Raw genomic sequence first — 18,704 nt, 5'->3', positions numbered from 1 at the left:
AGCATTAATTCTCCTATATTCATAGGTTGACCTGTTTGTGATAAGGGAATCATCTTATTTTGGTATTTTTAGGTGGTGGAGCTTTGACGCACTCTTTTTTGATGGCTGCTTTAGGGCCCACGGTAGGATCAGTAGTAAGAATTATCCGCTAGTCGAGGTTGTGTCCTTTTTTAATGGAGCTGTCCCTCCATTAAATAGCTCTTAATCATCTCATTAGGGTTCAGGATGTCCGGTAGGGAGGATTAAGGGGGAACTTAGATTCGTTTCACAGGTAACCAGCTATCACCCAGCTCGGTTGGCTTTTCACCTCTACTGACAAGTCATCCCACTCTTTTGCAACAGAGACGGGTTCGCTCTCTTTAACTGCTTGAAAGTAGCTCGCTTGGGTTTCGGGGGGGCAAACTTTAGTTCACTTTGCTTGGTTGTTCTCGCTAAACCATGATGCAAAAGGTACAAGGGTTGATCTTTGCTGTCTGTCGCTTTGATTGTTTCACTGCTATTTCATCTTTCCCTTACGGTACTGGGGTCTCTATCGCGTCTAAGTGTCTTTTCTATCGCCTATACTAAGACTGTAAAATGCTTTAGTTTAATTAGTTTAGTAAATTCTTTAGTTTTGGTGTACTATTTGTGTGGTTGAGCTAGAGGGGGGGCTTCAAGACGATCCGGTCTAGTAGATATCTTTCAGGTGTAAGCTGAGTGCTTTGGTGTTATAGCTACGTCTTGATATTCTAAGTACACCTTCCGGTACACTTACCTTGTTACGACTTACCCCATCTTCAGCGTATTTATGGTATTAGTTATGTGGGATGTGGCTTTTGAGGAGGGTGACGGGCGGTATGTACGTGCCCCAGGGCCGGCTTAAAGTAGGCTCTATTGTCCCACTTTACTGCTAAATCCGCCTTCCAGAAGTGGTTTCACGCTTCTTTCCGTGTGCCCTATGAATAGGGAATGTAGCCCATTTCTTCCACTCCATAGGCTATACCTTGACCTGTCTTATTAGCGGGGTGCTATTGTGTCCACTGTTGTGCTCTCATTCGAGGTGGGCTGGCGACGGCGGTATGTAGGCTGTGTTGGCAAGGGGTGGTTGGGTTAATCGGGGATTATCGATTGTAGAACAGGCTCCTCTAGGTGGGTTTGGGGCACCGCCAAGTCCTTAGAGTTTTAAGCGTTTGTGCTCGTAGTTCTCTGGCGGATACTTCGGTAAAGTAAGTATCAAGATTTAGGGCCAGGCATAGTGGGGTATCTAATCCCAGTTTGGGCCCTGGCTTTCGTGGGTTTAAATCAGTCGTTAGTTCCTAAGATCATCTTAATGGTGTGTTTAGGTGCATCTTGGGCTTATGACAGCTCAGTTGCATTTTGATCTTAGTTAGCTAGGATAGGCATTTTACCACTCTTTACGCCGTGTCAATAGGACGGTTGATTTGGGTTTCTTGTATGACCGCGGTGGCTGGCACAAGATTTACCAACCCTTGAAGTTAGGCTGTTGCTATAACTAAGTCAAGTTTGCACTCATTGCTTAATGTTAATTACTGCTGAATACCCGTGGGGGCGTGGCTTAGCGAGGCGTCTTGGGCTACTACTTGGGTGTGCCTGATACCCGCTCCTCAAGGCCTGTATGGGGGTAGGTGGTCGAGGGCGTTTACACTGGGGCGCGGATACTTGCATGTATATATTTAGCAAAAACCAACCGTAAGGTTAGGACTAAGTCTTTTGTCCGCAGGCATGTTTTATGCCATCTTGGCAACTTCAGTGCCATGCTTTGTGTTAAGCTATGTGGACGGGGGTGTGGTTAGCTGATAGTTGAGTGGTGAGTGAGAGTGAAGTATATGAAATTATTGCTTGTGTTTACTATTTTTAGTACTGGAGTTTCTCTAATAAGTTTAAGTTATTTTGTATGTGTTTGTGTGTATATATACATCGTTCCGATGATGTCATGGAAGGGATGATTAATGGAGTTTTAGAGGTAGTTTGCTGGGATTGGTCGATGAAGGTTTATGCTACATGGTGGTTAGCGAAAGTTTACTGGTTTAGTTTGTGAAGCGCAGGGGTTGCGCTTAATGATTTGTTGTTTTGTGCTATGTCCAACGAGCATTCATCCAATAGCCCCATTTAACCCGGAGGGTGGAGGTAACATTAACTGAATGTGGTCAAAGTGCATCAGTGTCAGGATGATTCCCCATATACGCCAACCGTCTCATCGAGGGACCCTTGAAATATAGGATAGGCCGTGAGGCAGGTGTGTCCAGGCTTAGATTGTGGGACCCCCGAGATCACTGGGAATAGCCACCTGTGAGGTAACCCCGGAAAAAATAAGAGGAACCAGAGGCGCCAAAAAGCTGGAACATGCCGCGATTACGCATTGAGAAGGTGAAAGTACTCACAGATGCCACTTTGAAGGGCAAGGAGGGGTGAGTGAACCCAATGGATGGCCCTGACCGAGGAACCAGAGGCGCAAAAATGTGAGGAGGGCGAGGGGTTTAGGGGGAACATATGGGCCTGAAGCTAGTCATACCGGACATTATGTGCAACGGGTTGCTGATTTCACGTGAGGAGTACGATTAATAAATCCGTCTGATACGAACTGCATGAGATATGTGGTGGAGAGTTGTTGTTGGAGCATGTCCTGTGAGCATTCATTAAAATGGGGTCTTGTTATGCGCTTGAGTGGAGTTGTATTGGGTGTTGTGGGGTATGGTCCTAGAACATTCATGCCGGGTGGTTTGGTAGGAGTGTGTTTAAGGGTTTAATGGCCGTGTACATGTATGGGTTTAGCACCTGCTTATAAGATAGTCCGTATATAATGTATATTACTGGTACTATAGTATGTATGTATATGGGGTATATAAATTTATGCACGAATATGCATAACCAAATACCCCCGCCTCGGGGGGGGAGGGGGGGGGGGTTAAGCATAATGGCATAGATGGGGTAGAATTATTGGGGGCTTGCGGTTAGTTCCTGTAGTTGAGAACAATGGCGGCTTTTCGAGCCGCAGGCCTCGGGTAGTGTCCGGGCAGGAATAATGACTTATTTTATGTTTTTTTTAGGGATTTGCTTTGCGGTGGGTGTTTTGGGTGTGGCGTCGAATCCTTCGCCGTATTATGGGGTTGTTGGTTTGGTGTTAGCGTCTGTGGCGGGGTGCGGGTGGTTGCTGGGCCTTGGGGTTTCGTTCGTGGCTTTAGTGCTGTTTATGGTGTATTTGGGGGGTATGCTGGTGGTGTTTGTTTATTCAGTAGCTTTAGCAGCGGAGCCTTTCCCTGGGGCTTGGGGGGATTGACGGGTGATTGGATGTGCAGTAGCGTTTGTGGCAATTGTTTTTGGGGGGTTGGTGTTTGGGGGGTTTATGGGGGCTTGGAAGTTCGGGGTTTCTACTGTGAATAATGTTGGGGTGTTTGTTGTTCGGTCGGATTTTAGTGGAGTTTCCATGTTTTATTCACATGGGGCAGGGATGTTTTTAGTGGCGGGTTGGGGGCTGTTGTTGACTTTGTTTGTTGTATTGGAGCTTGTGCGGGGGTTGTCGCGGGGTGCTATTCGGGCGGTTTAGGGGTTAGGGTCAGAGAATAGTTTATTGAAAATGCCAGCTTTGGGAGCTGGAGATAAAGGTTTGAGTCCTTTTTTTCTGAGTTTGGGGTACTCTAAGAAGTGGTAAGTCTTCAATCTTTGGTTTACAAGACCAATGTTTTTATAAACTATTAGAGTATTTAGCAGTTGAGTATTTTGTTTTCTAGGGCGCTTGCGGCGGGGAGGAGAAATAGGAGGATAGTGAAGTAGGCGATTGAAGCGAGTTGGCCGATGATGATGAATGGGTGTTCGACGGGTTGGCTTCCTACTCATGTTAGGACGAGGAGGTCGGCGACTAGTACTCAGAATAGGAGCTGGGAGAGTGGTCGGAATGTTATTGCTCGTTGTTTTGATTTGTGCAGGAATGGGATTAGGAATAGGATCAGTACGGAGGCGGCCAGTGCTAATACGCCTCCTAGTTTATTTGGGATTGAACGTAGGATGGCGTAGGCGAATAGGAAGTATCATTCTGGCTTGATGTGTGGTGGGGTTACTAGCGGGTTTGCTGGGGTGAAGTTTTCTGGGTCTCCCAGGAGGTTAACCGCTCATGCTTCTTTCTTATGAGACGTTAGTAAACCAATTACATAGCCTTGTCAAGACTAAATCACAGGTAAAAATCCTGTACATCTCATGTGGCCAACCACTCCCAACTAGGATTCCAAGACGCCTCATCACCCATCATAGAAGAACTCGTTGAATTCCACGACCACGCCCTAATCGTTGCCCTAGCTATCTGCAGCCTAGTTCTCTACCTTTTAGCCCACATACTAACAGAAAAACTCTCGTCCAATGCTGTAGACGCCCAAGAAGTAGAGCTGATCTGGACAATCCTACCTGCTATCGTCCTGGTACTCCTCGCCCTCCCATCCCTACAAATCCTCTACATAATGGACGAAATCGACGAACCAGACCTCACCCTAAAAGCCATCGGCCACCAATGATACTGAAGCTACGAATACACAGACTTCAAAGACCTATCATTCGACTCCTACATAGTGCCCACCCCAGACTTACCCAACGGCCACTTCCGACTGCTAGAAGTTGACCACCGCGTAGTTATCCCAATAGAATCCCCCATCCGCGTGATCATTACTGCAGGAGACGTACTCCACTCCTGAGCAGTCCCAACGCTCGGAGTTAAAACAGACGCAATCCCAGGCCGACTAAACCAAACTTCATTCATTACCACCTGGCCTGGGATTTTTTACGGACAATGCTCAGAAATTTGCGGGGCTAATCACAGCTACATACCCATTGTAGTAGAATCAACCCCACTCCCACATTTCGAGGCCTGATCGTCCCTTCTATCATCATCCTAATCATTAAGAAGCTATGCAACAGCACTAGCCTTTTAAGCTAGCCAAAGAGGGACTTCCCCCTCCTTAATGATATGCCACAGCTTAACCCCGCACCATGATTTTCAATCATAATTATAACCTGATTAACCCTAGCACTCCTCATCCAACCAAAACTACTAGCCTTCACCACAACCAACCCCCCATCAAATAAGACCTCCCTCACTACCAAACCCACACCATGATCCTGACCATGAACCTAAGCTTCTGTGACCAATTTTCCAGCCCCAATCTATTTGGCATCCCCTTAATCCTACTATCCCTACTCTTCCCAGCCCTACTATTCCCGTCCCCAAACAACCGATGAATCAACAACCGCCTTTCTACTATCCAAACATGACTCCTTCACCTAATCACAAAACAACTAATAGTCCCACTCAACAAAAATGGCCACAAATGAGCCATAATATTTACATCCCTAATAATCATACTTCTTACAATCAACCTTCTAGGCCTCCTTCCATATACATTCACCCCAACCACCCAACTATCTATGAACATAGCCCTAGCCTTCCCACTATGGCTCGCCACACTACTAACAGGCATGTTTAACCATGTACGTGCCCCAGGGCCGGCTTAAAGTAGGCTCTATTGTCCCACTTTACTGCTAAATCCGCCTTCCAGAAGTGGTTTCACGCTTCTTTCCGTGTGCCCTATGAATGGGGAATGTAGCCCATTTCTTCCACTCCATAGGCTATACCTTGACCTGTCTTATTAGCGGGGTGCTATTGTGTCCACTGTTGTGCTCTCATTCGAGGTGGGCTGGCGACGGCGGTATGTAGGCTGTGTTGGCAAGGGGTGGTTGGGTTAATCGGGGATTATCGATTGTAGAACAGGCTCCTCTAGGTGGGTTTGGGGCACCGCCAAGTCCTTAGAGTTTTAAGCGTTTGTGCTCGTAGTTCTCTGGCGGATACTTCGGTAAAGTAAGTATCAAGATTTAGGGCCAGGCATAGTGGGGTATCTAATCCCAGTTTGGGCCCTGGCTTTCGTGGGTTTAAATCAGTCGTTAGTTCCTAAGATCATCTTAATGGTGTGTTTAGGTGCATCTTGGGCTTATGACAGCTCAGTTGCATTTTGATCTTAGTTAGCTAGGATAGGCATTTTACCACTCTTTACGCCGTGTCAATAGGACGGTTGATTTGGGTTTCTTGTATGACCGCGGTGGCTGGCACAAGATTTACCAACCCTTGAAGTTAGGCTGTTGCTATAACTAAGTCAAGTTTGCACTCATTGCTTAATGTTAATTACTGCTGAATACCCGTGGGGGCGTGGCTTAGCGAGGCGTCTTGGGCTACTACTTGGGTGTGCCTGATACCCGCTCCTCAAGGCCTGTATGGGGGTAGGTGGTCGAGGGCGTTTACACTGGGGCGCGGATACTTGCATGTATATATTTAGCAAAAACCAACCGTAAGGTTAGGACTAAGTCTTTTGTCCGCAGGCATGTTTTATGCCATCTTGGCAACTTCAGTGCCATGCTTTGTGTTAAGCTATGTGGACGGGGGTGTGGTTAGCTGATAGTTGAGTGGTGAGTGAGAGTGAAGTATATGAAATTATTGCTTGTGTTTACTATTTTTAGTACTGGAGTTTCTCTAAGTCCTAGGACTAGGAGGAAATGGTGTTTCATAGTGTGTAGGCGTCGGGATAGTCCGAGTATCGTCGGGGTATTCCTGCTAGGCCTAGGAAGTGCTGGGGGAAGAACGTTAGGTTTACTCCTGTAAATATTACCCCGAAGTGGGCTTTTGCTCATGTTTGGTGTAGGGTAAACCCAGTGAGTAGTGGGAATCAGTGAGTAAATCCTGCTAGAATGGCAAAGACGGCGCCTATGGATAGGACGTAGTGGAAGTGGGCAACTACGTAGTACGTGTCGTGCAGGGCGATGTCTAGGGAAGAGTTTGCAAGAACGATTCCTGTTAATCCTCCGATGGTAAATAGGAAGATAAATCCTAGAGCTCATAGTATTGGGGGGGGGTCTCATTTGATTGTTCCTCCGTGCAGGGTGGCTAGTCAGCTAAATACTTTGATTCCGGTAGGGATGGCAATGATTATAGTGGCTGATGTAAAGTAGGCTCGGGTATCAACGTCTATTCCTACTGTAAACATGTGGTGAGCTCAGACAATGAATCCTAGGAAGCCGATGGATAGTATGGCTCAGACTATTCCCATGTAGCCGAAGGGCTCCTTTTTGCCTGAGTAGTACGTGACTACGTGTGAGATGATTCCGAACCCCGGTAGGATCAGAATATAGACTTCTGGGTGTCCGAAGAATCAGAATAGGTGTTGGTACAGGATTGGGTCTCCTCCTCCAGCGGGGTCGAAGAATGTGGTGTTTAGGTTTCGATCAGTTAGTAATATTGTAATACCGGCGGCGAGTACGGGGAGTGATAGAAGGAGTAGGATGGCGGTAATTAGTACGGATCAGACAAATAGTGGGGTTTGGTATTGTGAGAGTGCGGGGGGTTTTATGTTGATGGCTGTGGTGATAAAGTTGATGGCCCCAAGGATGGAGGAGATACCGGCTAAGTGGAGTGAGAAGATAGCCAGGTCTACTGAAGCTCCGGCGTGGGCAAGGTTACCTGCTAGGGGAGGGTAGACAGTTCAGCCTGTGCCGGCGCCAGCTTCTACAGTGGATGAGGCTAGTAGGAGGAGGAATGATGGGGGGAGGAGTCAAAAGCTTATGTTGTTTATTCGCGGGAATGCTATGTCGGGGGCACCGATTATGAGGGGGACTAATCAGTTGCCGAATCCTCCGATCATGATGGGTATGACTATAAAGAAGCTTATTACAAAGGCGTGAGCGGTAACGATTACATTGTAAATTTGGTCGTCGCCTAGGAGAGTTCCTGGTTGTCCTAGTTCTGCGCGGATTAATAGGCTGAGTGCGGTGCCGACTATTCCTGCTCATGCCCCGAAGATGAGGTACAGGGTGCCAATATCCTTATGGTTAGTGGAAAATAGTCATCGGTTGATGAAGGTGACGGGTAAGATGGCTGAGTGTTGAAGCGTTAGGCTGTAGTCCTTTTTACAGAGGTTTAATTCCTCTTCTTATCGGCTCTGTAGTGAAATTCATGTTGAGTTGCAAGCTCATCGATGCGCACTAGGGTGCGTCAGGGTCTTTGTAGGCAGAAGCCAATTGGTTTAGGCATTTAGCTGTTAACTAGAGTTTTGTGGGATCGAAGCCCATCTGTCTAGGGAGGCTTTAGCTTAATTAAAGCGTCTGACTTGCATTCAGAAGATACAGGTTAATATTCTGTAAGTCTTAATGTGCAGAAACTAAGAGGGTTTAACTCTTATTTAAGGCTTTGAAGGCCTTCGGTTTGGGGTGTTATCCTAAGTTTCTAGACAATGGCATGTATTATTGGGGACAGGGGAAGTAAGAGGATTGATAGTGAGGCAAGGACCGCAGTAGGTGTGCTTGGGGCTTTGCTAGTGTATCATTGTTTTATGTGGTTAGAGGAGTTGGGGGGAAGGGTAATTGTTGAGTGGTATGCGAGGCGTAGGTAGAAGAAGAGGCTGAGCAGTGATAGCATGGCAATTGCCATGGCTGCTGGTGTTATTTCCTGTTTAGTTAGTTCTTGGATGATAAGTCACTTTGGTATAAAGCCTGTTAATGGGGGGAGGCCTGCTAGGGATAAAAGTACTAGTATTAGGGTGGCGTTTAGCACTGGGGTTTTTGTTCATGAGGTTGTGATCATGGATAGGTTAAGGGCTTTGATTTTGTTAAGGGCTAGGAATACGGCTGATGTTATGATTGTGTATAGGTAGAAGGTAAGTAAGGCCAATTTGGGGCTGTAAACTAGGATGATGGCGATTCAGCCTAAGTGGGAGATGGACGAGAAGGCTAGGATTTTGCGTGTTTGTGTTTGGTTCAGTCCTATTCAGCCTCCTAGTGCTGTTGAGGCTAGGGCCATGGCAGTGAGTAGAGCTGGGTCGAGGGATTTGGATGTTAGTAGGAGCAGGGTTAGTGGGGGGAATTTTATGAGGGTCGAGAGTAGCAGGGCTGTTATTAGTGGCGATCCTTGTAGTACTTCTGGGAATCAGAAGTGAAATGGCACTAGGCCCAGTTTAATAGCGATTGCTGCTGTCAGTAGTAGACAGGAGGTTGGGTGGTTTATTTGTGTGATGTCTCATTGGCCAGTGACTCAGGCATTGGTTATGCTAGAGAATAGGACCAGGGCGGAAGCAGCTGCTTGGGTTAGGAAGTATTTCGTTGCGGCTTCTACTGCTCGTGGGTGGTGGGATTTGGCAATTAGGGGAATGATGGCTAGTGTGTTGATCTCCAGTCCTGTCCAGGCCAGAACTCAGTGGTTGCTGGAAATTGTGATTGTGGTGCCCAAGATGAGGCTGAAGGTTATGATTGGGGTCGCGTAAGGGTTTATTAGTAGAGGAGGGGGTTAAACCATCATTTTCGGGGTATGGGCCCGATAGCTTGATTAGCTGACTCTACTAGAAAATAATATAAGGGAAGTATGGAGAATTTTGATTTCTCTTGTGTGGGTTCAATTCCTACTTTTCTAAGGTCAACAGGAAATGAGAGGGCTGTTATACCTCTATGTTCACTTTATCATAGTGACCCTTTGTAGTTCAGGCACATTTCCTTATGTAAGGAGGTAGGCCTGCATAGCAGATAGGTATGCTGATGTGTCAGAGGCACAGAGCTAGTGTGAGGGGTAGGAAGTTTTTTCATAGTAGGTGCATTAGTTGGTCATATCGGAATCGTGGGTATGAAGCTCGGACCCATAAGAAACCAGAAGATAGTAGGAGGACTTTTGTGGCTAGGATGACGGGGAATAGTTCTGTGGGTGGCCCTAGGGCGCTTGGGTTTAGGAATATGATGGCTGTAAGTGTATTTATTAGCATAATGTTCGCATATTCAGCTAGGAAGAATAAGGCGAAGGGTCCTGCGGCGTATTCAACGTTAAACCCTGAGACTAGCTCAGATTCACCCTCTGTGAGGTCAAAAGGAGCTCGGTTTGTCTCTGCTAGGGTGGATACGTATCATATTATTGCTAGGGGTCATGAGGAGAAAATGAAGTATAGAGGCTCCTGTGCGATGGCAAAGGAGCTGAGTGTGTAGCTTCCGCTTAGTATGATTATTGATAGCAGGATTATGGCCAGTGTCACTTCGTATGAAATGGTCTGTGCTACTGCCCGTAGGGCTCCGATTAGTGCGTATTTTGAGTTCGAGGCTCAGCCTGATCATAGGACTGAGTAGACGGCTAGGCTTGACATGGCTATTAGGAAGAGAACTCCGAGGTTTAGATCTGCTAGGGGAAATGGGAGTGGTAGTGGTGCTCAAGTGGTGAGGGCTAGGACAAGGGCTAGTATTGGTATCAGAATGAATAGAAGTGGGGAAGAGGTAGAGGGTCGGATGGGCTCTTTGGTAAATAGTTTCAGTCCGTCCGCAAATGGTTGAAGTAGGCCAAAAGGCCCGACAACGTTAGGGCCTTTGCGGGATTGTATGTAGCTTAGGATTTTCCGTTCTACTAGGGTTAGGAAGGCTACGGCAATCAGGATTGGGATGATGTATAGGAGGGATATAACGAGGCAGCTTAGTGTTGTTATTTGAATCATGGGTGAAGCTAGGGAGAGGATTTGAACCTCTGGGGAAAGGGCTTAAGCCTTCTGCACTTGCCGGGCTCTGCCACTCTAGCTGGTCCTTTTCTAGGATTGAAAGTGGTGGGGGAAGGCCCTCTTCACGGTTTAGTTGGTTTCACTGCTTAGAGCGGGGGGGGGGGCGTGCTTGTGGTATTGGCCCCACTTTCCCGGTCCTTTCGTACTGGGGAGAGTGTGTCATAGATAGAAACCGACCTGGATTGCTCCGGTCTGAACTCAGATCACGTAGGACTGTTAATCGTTGAACAAACGAACCCTTAATAGCGGCTGCACCATTAGGATGTCCTGATCCAACATCGAGGTCGTAAACCCCCCTGTCGATATGGGCTCTTGAGGGGGATTGCGCTGTTATCCCTGGGGTAGCTTGGTCCATTAATCAATTATATTGGGTCTGGTCACTGTTAGCACTTTGAGGGGTAGCTCTAGGTAAAGAGGTATGGTCTTGTTTTTGGAGGATTTGTTCTCCTCCAAGGTCGCCCCAACCGAAAAATATCGACCAGGCTCTGCGATGGTAGTGGCCCCAGTGGGGTTGATTGAGGATTCGCGGTGGTCGTTGATTTTTAAGTTCCACAGGGTCTTCTCGTCTTATGTTCACATCCCCGCTTTTGCACGGGGAGATCAATTTCACTGATTATCTGTGAGAGACAGTTAAGACCTCGTTTAGCCATTCATACAAGTCTCGATTTATGGGACAATTGGTTGCGCTACCTTTGCACGGTTAGGATACCGCGGCCGTTAAACCTAAGTCACCGGGCAGGCATCACCTTCAATACTTGTTTAATTTGCTGAAGGCTATGTTTTTGGTAAACAGTCGGGCCTTATTAATTTGCCGAGTTCCTTTCACAGATTTTAATCGCTCTTATAGGCGCTCCTGAGTCGGGTTAACAGGGTTAGTTAATACGTGGTCTTGTAGGGGGTTTTGTATCTGTCTAGGTCTGTTAATAATGTTTCTATGTAAGCTTGCGCCGTTAGAGGGGTGTGGCCCTGAGTTACTTATTTTAGCATTAATTCTCCTATATTCATAGGTTGACCTGTTTGTGATAAGGGAATCATCTTATTTTGGTATTTTTAGGTGGTGGAGCTTTGACGCACTCTTTTTTGATGGCTGCTTTAGGGCCCACGGTAGGATCAGTAGTAAGAATTATCCGCTAGTCGAGGTTGTGTCCTTTTTTAATGGAGCTGTCCCTCCATTAAATAGCTCTTAATCATCTCATTAGGGTTCAGGATGTCCGGTAGGGAGGATTAAGGGGGAACTTAGATTCGTTTCACAGGTAACCAGCTATCACCCAGCTCGGTTGGCTTTTCACCTCTACTGACAAGTCATCCCACTCTTTTGCAACAGAGACGGGTTCGCTCTCTTTAACTGCTTGAAAGTAGCTCGCTTGGGTTTCGGGGGGGCAAACTTTAGTTCACTTTGCTTGGTTGTTCTCGCTAAACCATGATGCAAAAGGTACAAGGGTTGATCTTTGCTGTCTGTCGCTTTGATTGTTTCACTGCTATTTCATCTTTCCCTTACGGTACTGGGGTCTCTATCGCGTCTAAGTGTCTTTTCTATCGCCTATACTAAGACTGTAAAATGCTTTAGTTTAATTAGTTTAGTAAATTCTTTAGTTTTGGTGTACTATTTGTGTGGTTGAGCTAGAGGGGGGGCTTCAAGACGATCCGGTCTAGTAGATATCTTTCAGGTGTAAGCTGAGTGCTTTGGTGTTATAGCTACGTCTTGATATTCTAAGTACACCTTCCGGTACACTTACCTTGTTACGACTTACCTCATCTTCAGCGTATTTATGGTATTAGTTATGTGGGATGTGGCTTTTGAGGAGGGTGACGGGCGGTATGTACGTGCCCCAGGGCCGGCTTAAAGTAGGCTCTATTGTCCCACTTTACTGCTAAATCCGCCTTCCAGAAGTGGTTTCACGCTTCTTTCCGTGTGCCCTATGAATGGGGAATGTAGCCCATTTCTTCCACTCCATAGGCTATACCTTGACCTGTCTTATTAGCGGGGTGCTATTGTGTCCACTGTTGTGCTCTCATTCGAGGTGGGCTGGCGACGGCGGTATGTAGGCTGTGTTGGCAAGGGGTGGTTGGGTTAATCGGGGATTATCGATTGTAGAACAGGCTCCTCTAGGTGGGTTTGGGGCACCGCCAAGTCCTTAGAGTTTTAAGCGTTTGTGCTCGTAGTTCTCTGGCGGATACTTCGGTAAAGTAAGTATCAAGATTTAGGGCCAGGCATAGTGGGGTATCTAATCCCAGTTTGGGCCCTGGCTTTCGTGGGTTTAAATCAGTCGTTAGTTCCTAAGATCATCTTAATGGTGTGTTTAGGTGCATCTTGGGCTTATGACAGCTCAGTTGCATTTTGATCTTAGTTAGCTAGGATAGGCATTTTACCACTCTTTACGCCGTGTCAATAGGACGGTTGATTTGGGTTTCTTGTATGACCGCGGTGGCTGGCACAAGATTTACCAACCCTTGAAGTTAGGCTGTTGCTATAACTAAGTCAAGTTTGCACTCATTGCTTAATGTTAATTACTGCTGAATACCCGTGGGGGCGTGGCTTAGCGAGGCGTTCTTGGGCTACTACTTGGGTGTGCCTGATACCCGCTCCTCAAGGCCTGTATGGGGGTAGGTGGTCGAGGGCGTTTACACTGGGGCGCGGATACTTGCATGTATATATTTAGCAAAAACCAACCGTAAGGTTAGGACTAAGTCTTTTGTCCGCAGGCATGTTTTATGCCATCTTGGCAACTTCAGTGCCATGCTTTGTGTTAAGCTATGTGGACGGGGGTGTGGTTAGCTGATAGTTGAGTGGTGAGTGAGAGTGAAGTATATGAAATTATTGCTTGTGTTTACTATTTTTAGTACTGGAGTTTCTCTAATAAGTTTAAGTTATTTTGTATGTGTTTGTGTGTATATATACATCGTTCCGATGATGTCATGGAAGGGATGATTAATGGAGTTTTAGAGGTAGTTTGCTGGGATTGGTCGATGAAGGTTTATGCTACATGGTGGTTAGCGAAAGTTTACTGGTTTAGTTTGTGAAGCGCAGGGGTTGCGCTTAATGATTTGTTGTTTTGTGCTATGTCCAACGAGCATTCATCCAATAGCCCCGTTTAACCCGGAGGGTGGAGGTAACATTAACTGAATGTGGTCAAAGTGCATCAGTGTCAGGATGATTCCCCATATACGCCAACCGTCTCATCGAGGGACCCTTGAAATATAGGATAGGCCGTGAGGCAGGTGTGTCCAGGCTTAGATTGTGGGACCCCCGAGATCACTGGGAATAGCCACCTGTGAGGTAACCCCGGAAAAAATAAGAGGAACCAGAGGCGCCAAAAAGCTGGAACATGCCGCGATTACGCATTGAGAAGGTGAAAGTACTCACAGATGCCACTTTGAAGGGCAAGGAGGGGTGAGTGAACCCAATGGATGGCCCTGACCGAGGAACCAGAGGCGCAAAAATGTGAGGAGGGCGAGGGGTTTAGGGGGAACGTATGGGCCTGAAGCTAGTCATACCGGACATTATGTGCAACGGGTTGCTGATTTCACGTGAGGAGTACGATTAATAAATCCGTCTGATACGAACTGCATGAGATATGTGGTGGAGAGTTGTTGTTGGAGCATGTCCTGTGAGCATTCATTAAAATGGGGTCTTGTTATGCGCTTGAGTGGAGTTGTATTGGGTGTTGTGGGGTATGGTCCTAGAACATTCATGCCGGGTGGTTTGGTAGGAGTGTGTTTAAGGGTTTAATGGCCGTGTACATGTATGGGTTTAGCACCTGCTTATAAGATAGTCCGTATATAATGTATATTACTGGTACTATAGTATGTATGTATATGGGGTATATAAATTTATGCACGAATATGCATAACCAAATACCCCCGCCTCGGGGGGGGGGGGGGGGGGGGTTAAGCATAATGGCATAGATGGGGTAGAATTATTGGGGGCTTGCGGTTAGTTCCTGTAGTTGAGAACAATGGCGGCTTTTCGAGCCGCAGGCCTCGGGTAGTGTCCGGGCAGGAATAATGACTTATTTTATGTTTTTTTTAGGGATTTGCTTTGCGGTGGGTGTTTTGGGTGTGGCGTCGAATCCTTCGCTGTATTATGGGGTTGTTGGTTTGGTGTTAGCGTCTGTGGCGGGGTGCGGGTGGTTGCTGGGCCTTGGGGTTTCGTTCGTGGCTTTAGTGCTGTTTATGGTGTATTTGGGGGGTATGCTGGTGGTGTTTGTTTATTCAGTAGCTTTAGCAGCGGAGCCTTTCCCTGGGGCTTGGGGGGATTGACGGGTGATTGGATGTGCAGTAGCGTTTGTGGCAATTGTTTTTGGGGGGTTGGTGTTTGGGGGGTTTATGGGGGCTTGGAAGTTCGGGGTTTCTACTGTGAATAATGTTGGGGTGTTTGTTGTTCGGTCGGATTTTAGTGGAGTTTCCATGTTTTATTCACATGGGGCAGGGATGTTTTTAGTGGCGGGTTGGGGGCTGTTGTTGACTTTGTTTGTTGTATTGGAGCTTGTGCGGGGGTTGTCGCGGGGTGCTATTCGGGCGGTTTAGGGGTTAGGGTCAGAGAATAGTTTATTGAAAATGCCAGCTTTGGGAGCTGGAGATAAAGGTTTGAGTCCTTTTTTTCTGAGTTTGGGGTACTCTAAGAAGTGGTAAGTCTTCAATCTTTGGTTTACAAGACCAATGTTTTTATAAACTATTAGAGTATTTAGCAGTTGAGTATTTTGTTTTCTAGGGCGCTTGCGGCGGGGAGGAGAAATAGGAGGATAGTGAAGTAGGCGATTGAAGCGAGTTGGCCGATGATGATGAATGGGTGTTCGACGGGTTGGCTTCCTACTCATGTTAGGACAAGGAGGTCGGCGACTAGTACTCAGAATAGGAGCTGGGAGAGTGGTCGGAATGTTATTGCTCGTTGTTTTGATTTGTGCAGGAATGGGATTAGGAATAGGATCAGTACGGAGGCGGCCAGTGCTAATACGCCTCCTAGTTTATTTGGGATTGAACGTAGGATGGCGTAGGCGAATAGGAAGTATCATTCTGGCTTGATGTGTGGTGGGGTTACTAGCGGGTTTGCTGGGGTGAAGTTTTCTGGGTCTCCCAGGAGGTTAACCGCTCATGCTTCTTTCTTATGAGACGTTAGTAAACCAATTACATAGCCTTGTCAAGACTAAATCACAGGTAAAAATCCTGTACATCTCATGTGGCCAACCACTCCCAACTAGGATTCCAAGACGCCTCATCACCCATCATAGAAGAACTCGTTGAATTCCACGACCACGCCCTAATCGTTGCCCTAGCTATCTGCAGCCTAGTTCTCTACCTTTTAGCCCACATACTAACAGAAAAACTCTCGTCCAATGCTGTAGACGCCCAAGAAGTAGAGCTGATCTGGACAATCCTACCTGCTATCGTCCTGGTACTCCTCGCCCTCCCATCCCTACAAATCCTCTACATAATGGACGAAATCGACGAACCAGACCTCACCCTAAAAGCCATCGGCCACCAATGATACTGAAGCTACGAATACACAGACTTCAAAGACCTATCATTCGACTCCTACATAGTGCCCACCCCAGACTTACCCAACGGCCACTTCCGACTGCTAGAAGTTGACCACCGCGTAGTTATCCCAATAGAATCCCCCATCCGCGTGATCATTACTGCAGGAGACGTACTCCACTCCTGAGCAGTCCCAACGCTCGGAGTTAAAACAGACGCAATCCCAGGCCGACTAAACCAAACTTCATTCATTACCACCCGGCCTGGGATTTTTTACGGACAATGCTCAGAAATTTGCGGGGCTAATCACAGCTACATACCCATTGTAGTAGAATCAACCCCACTCCCACATTTCGAGGCCTGATCGTCCCTTCTATCATCATCCTAATCATTAAGAAGCTATGCAACAGCACTAGCCTTTTAAGCTAGCCAAAGAGGGACTTCCCCCTCCTTAATGATATGCCACAGCTTAACCCCGCACCATGATTTTCAATCATAATTATAACCTGATTAACCCTAGCACTCCTCATCCAACCAAAACTACTAGCCTTCACCACAACCAACCCCCCATCAAATAAGACCTCCCTCACTACCAAACCCACACCATGATCCTGACCATGAACCTAAGCTTCTGTGACCAATTTTCCAGCCCCAATCTATTTGGCATCCCCTTAATCCTACTATCCCTACTCTTCCCAGCCCTACTATTCCCGTCCCCAAACAACCGATGAATCAACAACCGCCTTTCTACTATCCAAACATGACTCCTTCACCTAATCACAAAACAACTAATAGTCCCACTCAACAAAAATGGCCACAAATGAGCCATAATATTTACATCCCTAATAATCATACTTCTTACAATCAACCTTCTAGGCCTCCTTCCATATACATTCACCCCAACCACCCAACTATCTATGAACATAGCCCTAGCCTTCCCACTATGGCTCGCCACACTACTAACAGGCCTACGAAACCAACCATCAGCCTCTTTAGCCCACCTATTACCCGAAGGTACCCCTACACCCCTAATCCCCGCACTAATCCTGATCGAAACAACCAGCCTACTAATCCGCCCCCTAGCCCTCGGAGTCCGCCTTACAGCCAACCTTACAGCAGGACACTTACTCATCCAACTCGTCTCTACAGCCTCCATTGCATTAATACCCACCCTTCCTGCAGTATCCATCCTAACAATAATCATCCTACTACTCCTAACCATCCTAGAAGTAGCAGTAGCCATAATCCAGGCCTACGTCTTCGTGCTCCTTCTAAGCCTATACTTACAAGAAAACATCTAATGGCACACCAAGCACACTCATACCACATAGTTGACCCAAGCCCTTGACCAATCTTCGGGGCAGCCGCCGCCCTACTCACAACCTCAGGATTAATCATGTGATTCCACTACAACTCATCCATACTACTAACCCTAGGCCTCATCTCAATACTCCTAGTAATACTCCAATGATGACGAGACATTGTACGAGAAAGCACCTTCCAAGGCCATCACACTCCCACAGTCCAAAAAGGCCTACGATACGGCATAATCCTTTTCATCACATCCGAAGCATTCTTCTTCTTAGGGTTCTTCTGAGCGTTCTTCCACTCGAGCCTGGCCCCAACCCCAGAACTAGGAGGCCAATGACCCCCAACAGGAATTAAACCACTCAACCCGATAGAAGTCCCCCTACTAAACACAGCCATCCTACTAGCCTCAGGCGTTACCGTAACGTGAGCCCATCACAGCATCACAGAAGGAAACCGAAAACACGCCATCCACGCCCTAACCCTAACGATCCTCCTGGGATTCTACTTCACAGCCCTACAAGCAATAGAATACCACGAAGCCCCATTCTCAATCGCCGATAGCGTCTACGGATCTACCTTCTTCGTTGCCACTGGATTCCACGGACTCCACGTAATCATCGGATCCTCCTTCCTGACCGTCTGCCTCTTCCGACTGATCAAGTTCCACTTTACATCAGACCACCACTTCGGATTCGAGGCAGCAGCCTGATACTGACACTTCGTAGACATCATCTGACTATTCCTCTACATAACCATCTACTGATGAGGATCTTGCTCTTCTAGTATATTAATTACAATTGACTTCCAATCTCTAGAATCTGGTATAAACCCAGAGGAGAGCAATGAACGCACTCATGTTCATATTCGCCCTATCATCAATCCTAAGCGCCGCCCTAACCGCATTAAACTTCTGACTCGCCCAAATAAACCCCGACTCAGAGAAACTCTCACCGTACGAATGTGGATTCGACCCACTTGGATCTGCTCGATTACCATTCTCAGTCCGATTCTTCCTCAGTAGCCATCCTGTTCGTCCTATTCGACCTAGAAATCGCCCTCCTACTCCCCCTGCCATGAGCCGTCCAACTCCAATCCCCCCTAATGACCCTCACCTGAACTGTAGTGATCCTCCTTCTCCTAACACTCGGACTGGCCTACGAGTGAATTCAAGGGGGCCTAGAATGAGCAGAATAACAGAAAGTTAGTCTAACCAAAAAGATAGCTGGTTTCGACCCAGCAGATTACAGCCAACCCTGTAACTTTCTTATGTCGCCCCTACATTTAAGCTTCTACTCAGCCTTCATTTTCAGCGGACTAGGACTAGCCTTCCACCGAACCCACCTAGTATCCGCCCTACTATGCCTTGAAAGC

General features: G+C 47.1%; 1 pseudogene; it reads left to right on the top strand.

The window, feature by feature from the left end:
- Positions 1–16,485: 16,485 nt before the first annotated feature.
- On the top strand, positions 16,486–18,106 carry LOC136790100 (cytochrome c oxidase subunit 3-like; annotated as a pseudogene).
- The last annotated feature ends 598 nt before the right edge of the window (positions 18,107–18,704 follow it).

The sequence above is a fragment of the Anser cygnoides genome, chromosome 2, assembly GCF_040182565.1.
Source record: "Anser cygnoides isolate HZ-2024a breed goose chromosome 2, Taihu_goose_T2T_genome, whole genome shotgun sequence".
NCBI classification, from domain to species: Eukaryota; Metazoa; Chordata; class Aves; order Anseriformes; family Anatidae; genus Anser; species Anser cygnoides.
The sequence above is the reverse complement of the archived record's forward strand: the minus strand, read 5'-3'. Positions and strand labels throughout refer to the sequence as shown.